We start from the raw sequence: 13,782 nt of genomic DNA, 5'->3' as shown, positions 1-13,782 counted from the left end.
AACTCTCTGGAGGAAGGTCTGGACCCTGGTCAGGACTGATGAGGGTTCCATCAGTCCTGACCAGGGTCCAGACCTTCCCCTATGGCTGGCTCCCTTGTAAAGGGGGTAAATTAAAAGTTTAAATGGGTTAATAAAGTTGTGGCGCATGTTTTAACCCATATTCCGGTGTCTCATCTTGTTATTCTGAGCTGGGTGGACAAAGGTTTATACAGCCAGGCTGTTTCCCATATAAATCCAGAGCTCAGATGTAAGACCTTGTCAAACAAGGGAGGGAACTCAAGTGCAGAATGTGGCCCTCTAGTCTTTCTGGGAGGAAGGGCTTTCCCCTCAAACAGACTGCCTATTATCAAGGAGCCCTCCCTTGTAGTTGAGCACTTTACCAGAAAGCTTTGAGCTGGGCTTGTACCTTTATCCCACACCATCCTTGTGGGTTAGGCAGTAGTCCAGCCTCATCCTGAGACACATGGACACCTTCTTCTGGAACTCCAGGCTCCTGGACCCCTGAGAATTCATATTATGTGGCTGTTTCCCTTCATGTATACTTTATGATTTCTTTCTTCCCTTCTAAATTCAATGGAAATGAAGAGGCCTTCTCTCCAATGAACTCAGTAATGGCTGCTGGTTTCCTTGTCACTTCTCAAAATTGTTAGCAACTGGAGCCCATTCAGGTTACAAAAGCACTCTGCGTGCTCCAAATGAAGAAGCCATTGCAGTTACAAAACAGTGCCAAGTGTTTTAGTGTTCAGTCTGCTTCTTAATACAATAAAATTCACATGCAAAGCATTTAAAAAAAAGAATGAATAGTTAAATAATAGCCCTCAGTGGCAATTCTGGCTTCAAAGTCTTTTAACTAATGATTAGTCTGAGGCAAAAAACCTCATTTCTCCATTATCTGTTAATTAGAAACTGAGCTACTAAAGCCAAAATAAAAGCTTTTATATCAAACCCTCCTTCCAAATGGTGAAAACCTACTCATGTAAATGAATATTGAAATTCGGGGGAGGAGAAGACTCATTCACATTCACTTATACCTTGTGAAATTATGGAACACGGTGGTTATTTTAAAAAAATTCAGCTATACCAGGCTAAACTGTATGACTTCAGAAGCATAACACTTAGTTTGGGCCAAAATGGTAAAGGACAATAATACTGGTATTCCTGCAGCACAACCAGAGATGGTTTGAAATACTTGGGAAACAAAGGATTAGATCCACTACCTCCTAACAGACTACAAAGGCATTCTTGTTTCAATTTTTCTGGAGATATCTAGATGTGTTCTCATAGTTTGTTGTCTTTCATCAGCAACATCTTTTTGAACACAACCAATTTCTTACTTTAGCTCTTTCTATCCTATTTAGCCCTTCTGTTTACTTTGGTAGCAGTTATCTATCATCATCAAATGAAAAACTGACCAAACTTAATTATTCTGACATCTGTTCCCCACTTTGCACACTCCCCCATTTTTCCATAAACATATTCATCTAAAATATATTGTAATCATCTGCTTTATCGATGGCAGGCAGGGGGACAAAGCACAGATACTCACCAAAACAGAGAGCTCACAGAAAAATGCATAAGGCATAGCCTGAACCCACAGGACTTTCTAAGAAAACATACATAAGCCTTCTACTAGATTTTCAATCAGATATGAGCTGTGCATTCAGCCATAGTACAGAAGATTTGTTCAAGAAAATGCTTCCAATAGAAACATTTTTCCCCAAGCTGATGCTAAAGGCCTCTGGCATCATTCTAGAACTTGAATGCAGCTACGATCGATATAAGAGTTTCATCAGAAGCACCAAGGAAATATAGTACCCTCAATTAATCTTTGCAGAGTGGTGATCTTACAACTACAATCTCCCCAACATATTATTAGAGATGACACCCTTGATCTTTCCCCATAACTTTCTACATCTCCCTCCTTTATCCAGGGCTCGACTTGATCTAGGGCTTACTATGGCTTAGTGTTGTAGCCTACTATTAATGCAAGGCTGAACTCTGGAATTTGTGGTGAAATAAGAAAACAGTGCTCCAGATAACTTACACAATGTTTTTCCTCCCCAGGTAAGCCATGATCAGTCAAAAGCCACAGGAGCTGTTGCATTTCCAGAATAAGCACTACACTTTTAAAAATACTTGTGATACCTACAGATGGCCACAGAGTTTGGAAGCATTGTTTTATTGGCTGGGAGATTCTGAAAGCACTAGTTCAAAACAGTAATGTTTCTAAATTCTTGATTGTTATCATGACTTGCAGCCATTGATAACCACATCCTTCCATATCCCACTGGATCTCAGCTTACGAGTTGTTTTCATGCAGCATTGGGTTGCATTGATGCATTTGACCCATTACTGCCAGAAATCCAGGGTGCATCATATTCAACATTAAGGTTTAATGGCACATGTAAGTGGATTCATATCTAGCCCAGACTTGGATTGGGTGTGGTTATCAGTTTGGCAGATTTGAGCATCAGACCCTAAAAATTATACATGAAAATTACACTTCTGGAAAAGACAAATATGGCTGCATCAAATGTATCAGGACTTCTAATGTTCTAATGCAGTGGTTCTTAACCTTTGTTACTCGGATGCTTTTGAACTGCAACTCCCAGAAACCCCAGCTAGCACAGTTGGTGGTGAAGGCTTCTGGGAGTTGCAGTCCAAAACTCCTGAGTAACCCAAGGTTAAGAACCAGTGTTCTAATGCAGTGGTTCTTAACCTTGGGTTACTCAGGTGTTTTTGGACTGCAACTCCCAGAAGCCTTCACCGCCAGCTGTGCTGGCTGGGGTTTCTGGGAGTTGCAGTTCAAAAACACCTGAGTAACCCAAGGTTAAGAACTACTGTTCTAATGTTCCAGCGTTAGTATGATGATAATGGTGTATTTTAGAGTAGGATTTTATGCCATGTTCTTATCCTACTATTTTCAGTGTGCCTTTTGGAAGGCAAAATATTCTGAAAAGGTGAGAAAGCCTACATTTTTTCTTTTTAAAAAATATTTTTTTCTCATTTTATTTTAAAAGTGACTTATAATTTTACTTGACCCCTCTCTCTTCTTTGAGTTCAGAAGGCAGTGGCAAGCAGCAAAAATAAGCCAAGAAAAGGGAGAAAAATAAATGGAGTTAGGGGCAGATCCAAAAAAGAAAAAATCTTAGTGAGGCATTTTGGCACAACTGGGCTGCTTAGCAGCAGCAAAAATAATCCAAAGAAATATGGGGGGGGAGGGGAACCCTCAAACAAATCAACTAACTAAAAAACAAAGAGGAAAACATCCACAGTGGAGGCACAAGGTAGGTAGTCTGGCAAGCATCACAATCCAAGTTGGAGGGCACCAAGAGCTAGTTTATGGTAATCCTATAAAAACAACAGAAGCCAGAGATTCAAAATTCCTGCTCCTTGCCTCCTGGATGATTGGCTACTGGCTGCTCCAACCAATCCAGGTCCTTTCAGAGATACAAAATTCCTGCTCCTTGCCTCCTGGATGATTGGCTACTGGCCATAGCCTTAATGACACTATTCGATGAAAAAATTACTGGATGATTTGACAAAGGGTGAAAGCTTCTCAGCAGATTAAAAGAAAAAAATTGAAATATTTAAGTAAAACTACCACTCTGGTTCTGCCCTATTGCAGAATTATTTTACTGCTGATATAGTAAAGTCAACATATTTAAATTCAACATTACACTAGAGGACATCTGCTAATGTGATGGAACTCTGCCCCTTCCACCACCACCCCCTCAGAGTCATCTGGGCTACCCAAAAACCTGCTTTACCAGATGCTCTGGTTATCTGGAGAAGGTTGAAGGAAAAGCACCTTCTCTCCAGTTCCACTGACAGAAGCCATCCCACTTATATTGACAGAACAGTCCCAACAGGATCCTGCCCACCCCTTCAAAGCATGCTATCCAGCTATGCTTGCTTATGTAACGCCTTGCCTCTCTCTGTCTTGCTTTCTTTTGGACAATGGACACCATGCTGGGAAGAGCCATCTTCTTTGAAGAAAATAAATGTTCTTCTCACAAACCTCCTTGAGGTTCAATGGATAAGCTCTGATGAAAAGAACAAGAGGCTTGTTGTTGTTTTTTTAGTCATATTTTTTTAAAAAAAATCCAGAACTGATGTCTTCATTCTATCTCCTCCTCCCCATAAATTATCCGCTGGATCATAAAGCTCCACTGTGCTAAATGGAGAAGGCTTCCTGCGTACTAACAACTCTGCAGGGTATGCTTTCCTCTTTGTTTATTACTCTTGGAGAAAAGCCTATTTTTCTGTCTCTTCTAGTGATTAAAACCGTCTTTTCAATGCAGCCCTATGGGCCACTTCCAGCACAGAACAATGCAGTGCATAAAATTAATCATACTGGTAACAAAGGATCTGAGTTCTCCTCTCCAACTGTCATTTCTACAAACATTGTTATGAATATCTCTAATAGAAAAGGATGCATGTTATCCAAGGGAAACATAAACATTTTCAAGAAAGAGAAATAAGGCTTTTTAAAAAATTAAGGCTTTAGAAAAAATTAAGCTGCCTTTGAAATTTCAAGCTGAATTTATTTTATTATTTGCTTTTTTACTTAAAATGTTTTCCCTGTCTTTCTTCTTAAAAGGACCCAAGGTAGCTTACATCATTAAATGATATTTAAAAGTTAAAAACAGTAAGTATACAAGCACTTTAAAAGAATCAAACACATACACACACTAGATTAGGCATCCTTCAGTCTCAAGAGACTATGGTAACATGCACTGTATGGAGGACTTGGAACAGCGTCCAGTGTGGCTGAGAAAACCAATTTGAGAATGGCAATACCTTCCACACTGAAGACAAATACAGTCTGTCCCCTGTCCAGCTCCCTGATTTTGCCGGGTTCAGGACTGCCTCTTTGCCTTGGCCTGCTGGACAAGTGTCTCTTCAAATTGGGAGAGGCCATGATGCACTGCCTGCCACTAGGCTGAACACTCAGATGTCAAGGTTTCCCATCTGCTGAGATCCATTCCTAAGGCCTTCAGATCCTGCTTGCAGATATCCTTGTTTCGCAGCTGTGGTCTCCCTCTGGGGTGATATTTCTGCACTAATTCTCCATACAGATCTTTTGGAATCCAACCATCAGCCATTCTCACGACATGCCCAAGCCAATGTAGGCGTCACTGTTTCAGTAATGTATACATGCTAAAAATTCGTTCTAGGACTACTCTATTTGGAACTTTTCCTGTGAGGTGATACCAAAAATGCATCAGAGACAACACATATGGAACGTGTTCAGCTTCCTCTCCTGCCATGCACAAAGGGTCCAGGACTCACTGCAGTACAGGAATGTACTCAGGACACAGGCTCTATAGACCTGGATCTTGGTATATGCCGTCAGCTTCTTATTAAGTCATACTCTCTTTATGAGTCTAGAGAACATGGCAGCTGCTTTGCCAATGCGTTTATAAAGCTTGACATCTAGGGTGCGAGTGTCAGAGATTGTTGAGCCAAGGTACACAAAGTCATGAACTGCCTCCAATTCTTGTGTGGAGATGGTAATAGAGGGAGGTGAGTCCACGCCCTGGCCCATGACTTGTGTTTCCTTCAGGCTGATTGTTAATCCAAAGTCTTGGCAGGCCTTCCTAAAACGATTCATGCATTGTTGGAGGTCTTCAGCAGAGTGGGCAACAACACCTGCATATTCAGTGAAGAGGAAGCCCTGCATGCATTTCAGCTGGACTTTGGTCTTTGCTCTCAGCCTGGAGAGCCTACACTAAAAATGGTAAATCAACACCAAAAACACATTCAAAGCAACAAGGTGCAACATTCCATTAAAAAAAAACCTCAGAAAGCCAGTCACTAAGGGAAAGCCTGCCTGAAGCGCAAAGTCTTCATCTGCTTGTTGGAAGGACAATAAAGATTAGACCAGCCTGGCTTCCCATGGGAGGAGTTCCAGCAATACAAAAGGCCCTCTGCAGTGTCCTCACCAAACATGCCTGTGAGGGTAGCTGGACTGAGAAAGGCTGCTCTTAATGATCTTAACACCCATGCGGGGTCATAAAGGAAGACACAGCTATCCTTTAGATACCTTGCACCAAAGCTGTTTAGGGCTTTATAGCTTAAAACCACTACTTTGAACTGTGCCCAGATCAGCAGCTAGTGGGGTTGCTGTAATAGGGAGGTTCTGTGATCCCTATGACCTGCCCCAGTTAGCAATCTGGTTGCGGTGTTTTGGATCCACTGAAGTTTCCAAACACTTCCCGAAGTATTACAGTACTCTAGCTGGGATGTAACTAATGCCTGTGTCACTGTGACCAGATCAGACCTCTTCAGAAATGGGTGCAGCTCAACGCATTAGTTTTAACTGTGCAAAGGCACTCCTGGCCACTGCCAATACCTGGGCATCCAGGCTCAGAGATGATTTAGCACTGAATAGATTATTTTTCCAGCCTAAAAAGAAAAAAAGTGAGACAGTTTATGCCACTCCAACCGATTGCTGTTATAAAAAGTGGCTTCTCTCTTTTCATTTCTCACAGATAAACATTCTCTAAATAATTGTTGTAAGTTTTTTACTAAAGTAATATGTCAGAATAATTGACATTGTTAATTCTGCTTCAGAGTTTGGTTGCTAACTTGACAATTATCAGATCAAACTATGCAAGTGACAGAACAAGACTCTGGAGAATGCATCCTTAGCTGGATGTGGAATTCATACCTGCCCCATGGTTCTTCTGCCTAAAATTAAGGAGCAGAGATGATATCAGTTTTGTTGAAGAGCTAAATTTCAATGCACAAGTGGAAGCAGAAGCTACTGTCCCTACTTCTTTCCCAATGAAAAGCCAGATTTTAGTTTGAAATGATGGACATAGGGTCCACATAGGCAGTCCTGGATGCTTTATAGCAGTGGTTCTTAACCTTTGTTACTCAGGTGTTTTTGAACTGCAACTCCCAGAAACCCCAGCCAGCAGAGCTGATGGTGAAGGCTTCTGGGAGTTGCAGTCCAAAAACATCTGAGTAACAAAGGTTAAGAACCAGTGTTTTATAGGATCATGACATAAAATGGTAAGTTACAGGAACTGTAGACCTGAATAGCAGAATTAATAGAAATTCTGCAAAACAAAGTTTTTAAAAAACAGACAAGTATATAAACATATTGCTTTTTCTTATTCCTTAATCCCCATGTATATGAAAACAAATTGCTCATGAAAAGTAACATAGTAAGTGAAGTGTTAAAATTAACTAGAGCTATTGAATTTTTCTATGTTCTCTAGGGTCAAAATGGCTGCCTAGCGGAAATGATCTCCCCTGTTTCAATAAAATATGGGCAAATCTATAATAAAGTTTGGATTCCATCCTGCCACATTTATTCCATATAATCACTTCTCTGTAAAAAATGGTATGTTCTATTTATTTATTTGTTTGTTTGTTTGTTTGTTTAACTTATATGCCACCCACACTACCCAAAGGTCTCTGGGCAGCTTACAACAATTAAAATACAATAAAAAAGATAAAACAATTAAAATACATACTCTAAAAATTGCCATCATGACCCACAGTTGATATTACTTCAATTAAAGCCTTCTGGAACAGGAAAGTTTTGACCTGGTGCCGAAATGTCATTAATGTCAGCGCCAGACAAATCTCACTTGGGATGGCGTTCTATAGTCTGGGGGCAGCTGACAAAAAGGCCCTTTGTCCACAAGCCATCCCTCTTACCTCCTTGAGGGATGGCTCTTTCAAAAGGGACCACTGGCTAGATCTTAACTGCCAGGTAGGCTCTTATGGAAGGAAGCGGTCCTTCAGATATCCAGGGCCCAAGCCGTTTAGGGCTTTATATTTGACAAGCACTTTGAATAGGGCCTGGGCAGCAACTGGTAGGCAATGTAATTTAAACAGAATCAGCTTGATGTATCCTCTAGTAGCTCTACCACTCACCAGCCATGTGGCTCGATTCTTGACCAGTTGCAGTCACCGGACTGTCTTCAAAGGCAGCCCCATGTAAAGTGCATTGCAGTAATCTATACGAGATGTTACCATTGCTTGTATAACTGTCATGAGACTCTGCTCGTCCAGGTAGGGCTGTAGCTGGTATAATTTCTGCTGCTGAAGGAAGGTGCCCCTCACCACCGAGTCCACCTGGGCTTCCAGAGTTAGACTGGGATCCAGGAGCACCCCAAGGCTGCGGACCCTGTCCCTTGGAGGAGTGTAACCCCATTCAGGGCAGGGAAATGGCCCTCCAGCCTCTCCGGTGAAGCACCCACTAACAGCACTTGTCTGGACTGAGTTTCAATATTAACCCTCATCCAGTCCATTATCAGGTCCAGATACGAGTTCAGCACAGAAACCACCTCACCTGGATTGGTGGAAAACAAGAGGTAGAGCTGAGTGTCATCAGCATATTGCTGACTCCTCAGCCCAAACCATCAGTTCCATGTAGATCATAAACAGCATGGGGGACAGTATCGAGCCCTGAGGAACTCCATGACATAAATGCCATGGGACAGAGCAACTGTCCCCCAGCACCACCCTCTGGACACAGTCAGCCAGGAAGGAGCAGAACAGTGCCCCCAATTCCCAACCCAGCCAGCCTATCCAGAAGGACATCATGGTTGATGGTGTCGAAAGCCACTGAGAGGTCCAGGAGTATCAACAGGGTCACACTCCCCCTGTCTGTCTCTCGGGAGGGCAGACAGGGGGAAACCAAGGCAGTCTCCATACCAAAACCAAGCCTGAAACCCGATTGAAATGGATCCGGAAAATCCGTTTCATCCAGCAGCGCCTGGAGTTACCCGGCCACAACCGCTACAACACTATGCCCAAATAAGGGAGGTTCGCCACTGATCGGTAGTTAATCACCAGCCTTGGGTCCAGATTGGGCTTTTTTAGGAGTGGCCGAATTACCGCATCTGTCAAGGTGGTAGGCACCACTCCCTCTCTCAAAGAGCATTCATGGCCTCCTGGACCCAGGTGCGAAACCCCTGTCAGATCTTCCAGTTAGCCAGGATGGGCAAGGGTCAAGCAGAGTGGTGGTAGAACAGACAGATCCAAGCACTCTGGCCACATCTGCAGGTCTCAACAATTGAAACTAATCATTTAATACTTGACCCAAGTATGGCACACTGGACACGTCCTCTGATTTTGCAATAAGTGCTTTGACACATTAGACATTACATAAATGCATGTATCTCTTCAGGACAGTTCACAAGACATGGAAAGCCAAACTGCCTTTAAGATTTATAAAAACAATATTGAAGAATGAGCTGTTTCCTGTCTAAAATTAGGCCAGCCAGATGAGTCTTATGAGAAGTTATTTTGATTCAGTTCAATTTGATCCAATTTTTCTGCATTTTGCTTTAGTCCAATGACCACCATATTAGAAAGCATGAATATAATTTAGCAACTGTCATTAATCTCAACATTTCTGAAGATTCATTTGAAATTTCTCCAGTGTGGATGAACAAAAAACTATGTTTCAAACATATTATTAGAAGACATTTGGGTAGGAACTCTAGAATTGTGTTTTGTTTTACGGGTTTGGGTTTGTTTTGTTTACAAATTGACCAGTCATCAGAAAGAAGAGGTTTATTTCAGTCAAATGATATTTCAGCCCATTCTATCTTTTAGAAGAAACCTTTGAGTATTCACACGATCATCAGATTAGCCATGTAATGAAAGAAAGATGGCTTCAGTCTTTTAACTGAAACCCTAAAAACTGTGTAAATTAGGCTCCTTGGCAGTGAACAGTCACATGAGTTGCTGGGGAGGTTCATTCAAGATATTCTGAAAAGCAAAAGCAACCAACCACTAACCACTAGATTGATCTAAACCCTGTTGTTGTTTTTCATCTGGAGAAACAGGTTACTTGGGAATGTCACATGACTGCTGCTTTTGTCATTTGTCTTCTCATTCCTTCCCATTTGTGAAGAATTTAGCGGCTTTAGTAGAAATACTTGAACAGCCTGCATCTAATAAGTGAGCACAATAGTTATGCATTCCCAGATTCCACACCCTTCACTTAAACAATTTGAAATTTCTACTTACGTGATCAAAAAGTAGCAAAAAGCAATGGACACCAGACTGATGCCACAATATATGACTTCAATGTCTCCTGCAATGAACTGAAGACAGAGAATCCTTACGCCACCAAATATGACACCATATAATTTTGATAGCAGCAGGAAACACAGGTAGCAGAAAAGGACAGAGAAGAGTAAAGACAGATGAGAAAAGAGGGGAGAATAAAGCAATTGACAGAGAAGAGGAGAGGAGAAAAGAGTGAATGTCAACAAGGAGGGGGGAAGAAGAAATTAGATGTCCAAAAGGAGACAGGAGTTTGGAGAGAAGAATGAAGTGGAGGTAAGAGTGGAGAGTGGTGACTGGAGGGAAGAAAATGATTTGCTCATTTTAAGGCATAATTCTTGGCCTCCAGCAATGAAACCCTTATTTTTAACATTGAGAAATAGGAGGATTTGACTTAAAGATGAGTTACTTTACTACCGACACCAAGGAACTGATTAGGTCAGAGGTCCAGCTGTCTGTTCCATTCTTTGTTTTTAAGGCAAGAATTCAATGCTGACTACAAGGGCTTTCCAGGGCCCACATGACTAACACAGCCTGTTGCCCTTATTTGCTTTTGGTTGCTCTCCTCCACAAACCTACCTGTGAGTGAGCTGAATTGAAAAAGGGGATGTACCTTTGAGAAAACAGGAATCATTTGTCTCTGTTTTAGAATCATCGCATCAATATGTTTGCAATGTTGCTAACTTCTGTTATTTACAACATGTGCTTGGTTTACCCTATTGGGGTTTTCTGTTGGTATTTCTTTTCATAGAATATCTGCTTTTTCCTAACAATGATTCTTGTTTCAGCAATTTTAACAAAACAAAATATACTGGAGTATTTATAACTGTCTCCAGTCTAAAAAGAATGTCTATAATTGAAGTTGTAAACTGCACCTCTGAGAGTATGCTATTTCAAATTAAGTATTTATTATTATATAAATAAAAGATCCCTTTTAAAAAGCATGACAATAAAAATAAATGCCTAATAAATTATTCAGGTGCAATGTTAAAAGAAAAATAGTGATTGTTTTAATTAAGAAAGGCATCTGGGATACTGCTGTGCTTCTGAATAATTTCAAGGAAATGTATTTCTTTCTATTCTATTTTGTGAATAGTTGTATTCTGTTTTCATTTTGGTATGTCTAATGTCTTTGTGGATGTAGTAGAGAACTGAATTATATATTCTCTTGTATAGTATTCGCAAACAGAACACTGAATCAAATGTCTTTCACAATTCAGATGAAAGAGAACACAAAGAAAAATTTTCCGGCTTTCAGGAGATGCTTGATACATTTTTGTTCTTCTGTTTAATATTAATTGCCAGTAGTAAGCGGTATAGAAGGGTGAAATCACCAGCAGGGAGAGATTTGTGGTTGGTCCAGTTTACAATAAATCTGCTACATGGAGTGGAAGCCGTGAGAGCTATGGGATCGAAGGGGTAAGTCTTTAATTATCAAATATCTTTACCACTGGTTGATGTTAAGGCAGAGAAAGATCTCTGGTAGTTAAAGACTCAAAAACTTTCACCTTCTGTCACATGGGTCCCATGGCCTCCACATATTCAAATTGATTAGTTGTGAGTTTGACAAGCCATGGGACTGAAAAGGGGGAGTCTTTAATTGTCAAACAGTAACTTCATCACCATTTTGAAGGTGCAAATTACACAACAATATTTGGTCCAGAGTGAGGTAAGCTCAAAAATTACTTTGTTCTATTTTAATATCCCCCACTTCTGGAAATCCAGCTAAGACCTGTATTTTTTTTAAAAAATGGCTAGGAGGCTACTGCTATTTATTTGTTTACCCTCTCTGCCTCTGCAAAAGAAATCCTCCAGGTAAATGGTTAACAAAACCCAGACAGATCCGTTCCCAACTATATTATCGTACGGTGTTCTGGGAAAGTACTGCATGTCAAGGGGCACCCAGAATCAGGCACATGGAAAGCATCAGGCCAATGGAAAGCTTACTCTCAATTACGGTTCAAGATTGTGTCAAACTAAGCCCTGTTCAGGTTTCCTCTGAAAGGTTTTTAATCAATGTATATGTGTGGTAACCCCACCACACCAGTCTTTGATCTCTGTGTGAAGACTGACTTTGGGGAAATTGGAAGTTTCCACTACACTCACGTTTCTCCTCCTAGTCATAATTAGGAAGCTAAACTTTTAGGCTTTTTATGTTTTCCAGGTAAAAATCTTAATTTTAAGGTAGATGTTTGGCATTTCATGACTTCTCAGGGAAAAGATAGTAAAAGTGATTTTTGTATATGTGTGCAAAAATGTGTTTTGCAGAAAGTGTTCCATTTTGAATAAAGTATTTTGCACAAAATGCAGCATTCTTTGTGCAACATAAGTGCTTGTGCAAAACTCTACTTATACTGTCCAATTTAATAATATTCATGTTCCTTGCTCCTCCCTTTTAACAGTGTTCTCTTTCTTCCATTTGGAATATATGGTAGAACACCAACACTAGTTACTGCACTCTTCAAGGCGATTAGTGAGATGCTGGTGGAAGAAACAGACCTCACAATACCTGCACACATCTCATCACAAACCCAGAACAAAATTCCCATTCTGCAATGCAAGCAGGGAAAGGTGGGGAGTGACCATAATACAGCAAATGTAGCTGGATACAGCCTTTTGGCTTCAAATAGCCAACCTATGATCTCTTCTCATTGGTTATTATATAATGACTTTTTCTCCATATATGTCCTTCAGAATTACTCACAATGTCCCACCACACTATTTTTCCCACTCAGAGACTGTGTGGGTACAGCCTTATACCATGGTGCATGCCATTTATACCCCACCATGTGTACAAAAGAAGATCTACTAAACAGACAAGATAACATTATTAAACTAGGCTAGTCATTTTAATATTTTAATTTTAATTTTATTTATATTTTATATATGTCCATAATTTTAAACTTTTCAATGCTCTGGTGCAGATAAAGAAAGAAAAATGGCACAGGAAAATTTACTGAACAAGAAGAAAAGCAATGAAGTAATACTGAATACAACAAATAAGGTAGGGGAGAAAAAAACCAAGAAAATTAGCTAGCTGGCAGCATTACTGCAAACGGTACTTGAGGCAGCTGCTATAATTAATAACAAATTATCAGGTAGAATGTGATGCTATTGCCAGAAAGTCAAATCCCACTACAGATTCTCCTTGGAAACAAAATTTAATTTTAAACTTTTTTTTCAAAACACCATTGTCAAGAATCATGCTGTGCTTCCATTGAGCTCTTCATACAATAAAATGCATCCTAGAAGTTTGAATGAAATTGTAACTTAAGGACAATATGTCATTTAGGCTTCTACTGTATCATTCCCCCACCAAATACTTTTTGCTACACAGTTGGGGTAAATACTAAGATCTGTTTTGAAATTAAGTAGCTGAATGATTATCCAAAGCCACATAATTTGAAATATAAGACTTTTTCTGGTTTTGAAATCATTATCAGGGAGGCTAAACAATCCAGAAGACTTGATTTTGTCCAGACCCCTAGAAGAGAAACTGGACTGGAAAAGAGGAGAACAAAATTAACTTTGAGTGTGACTACTTTGACATTTATCCCATTGTTTGGTCCACTGTGGGGATGGGTTGGTCCTTTTCCAGCCCATATGATCAGTGGAAATAAACCAAAGTAAGCATACCTTTCTTAATTTGCCAATATTGTGAAGAGAGCCAATTCAAGCAATTGGCAAATTAAACACTTCCTAGGCTCAATGAAGGGACAGAGAAAGTGAAAAACAATTTTA

This window comes from Pogona vitticeps, chromosome 4, assembly GCF_051106095.1.
Source record: "Pogona vitticeps strain Pit_001003342236 chromosome 4, PviZW2.1, whole genome shotgun sequence".
Lineage (NCBI taxonomy): Eukaryota > Metazoa > Chordata > Lepidosauria > Squamata > Agamidae > Pogona > Pogona vitticeps.
Note: the sequence above shows the minus strand (reverse complement) of the source record.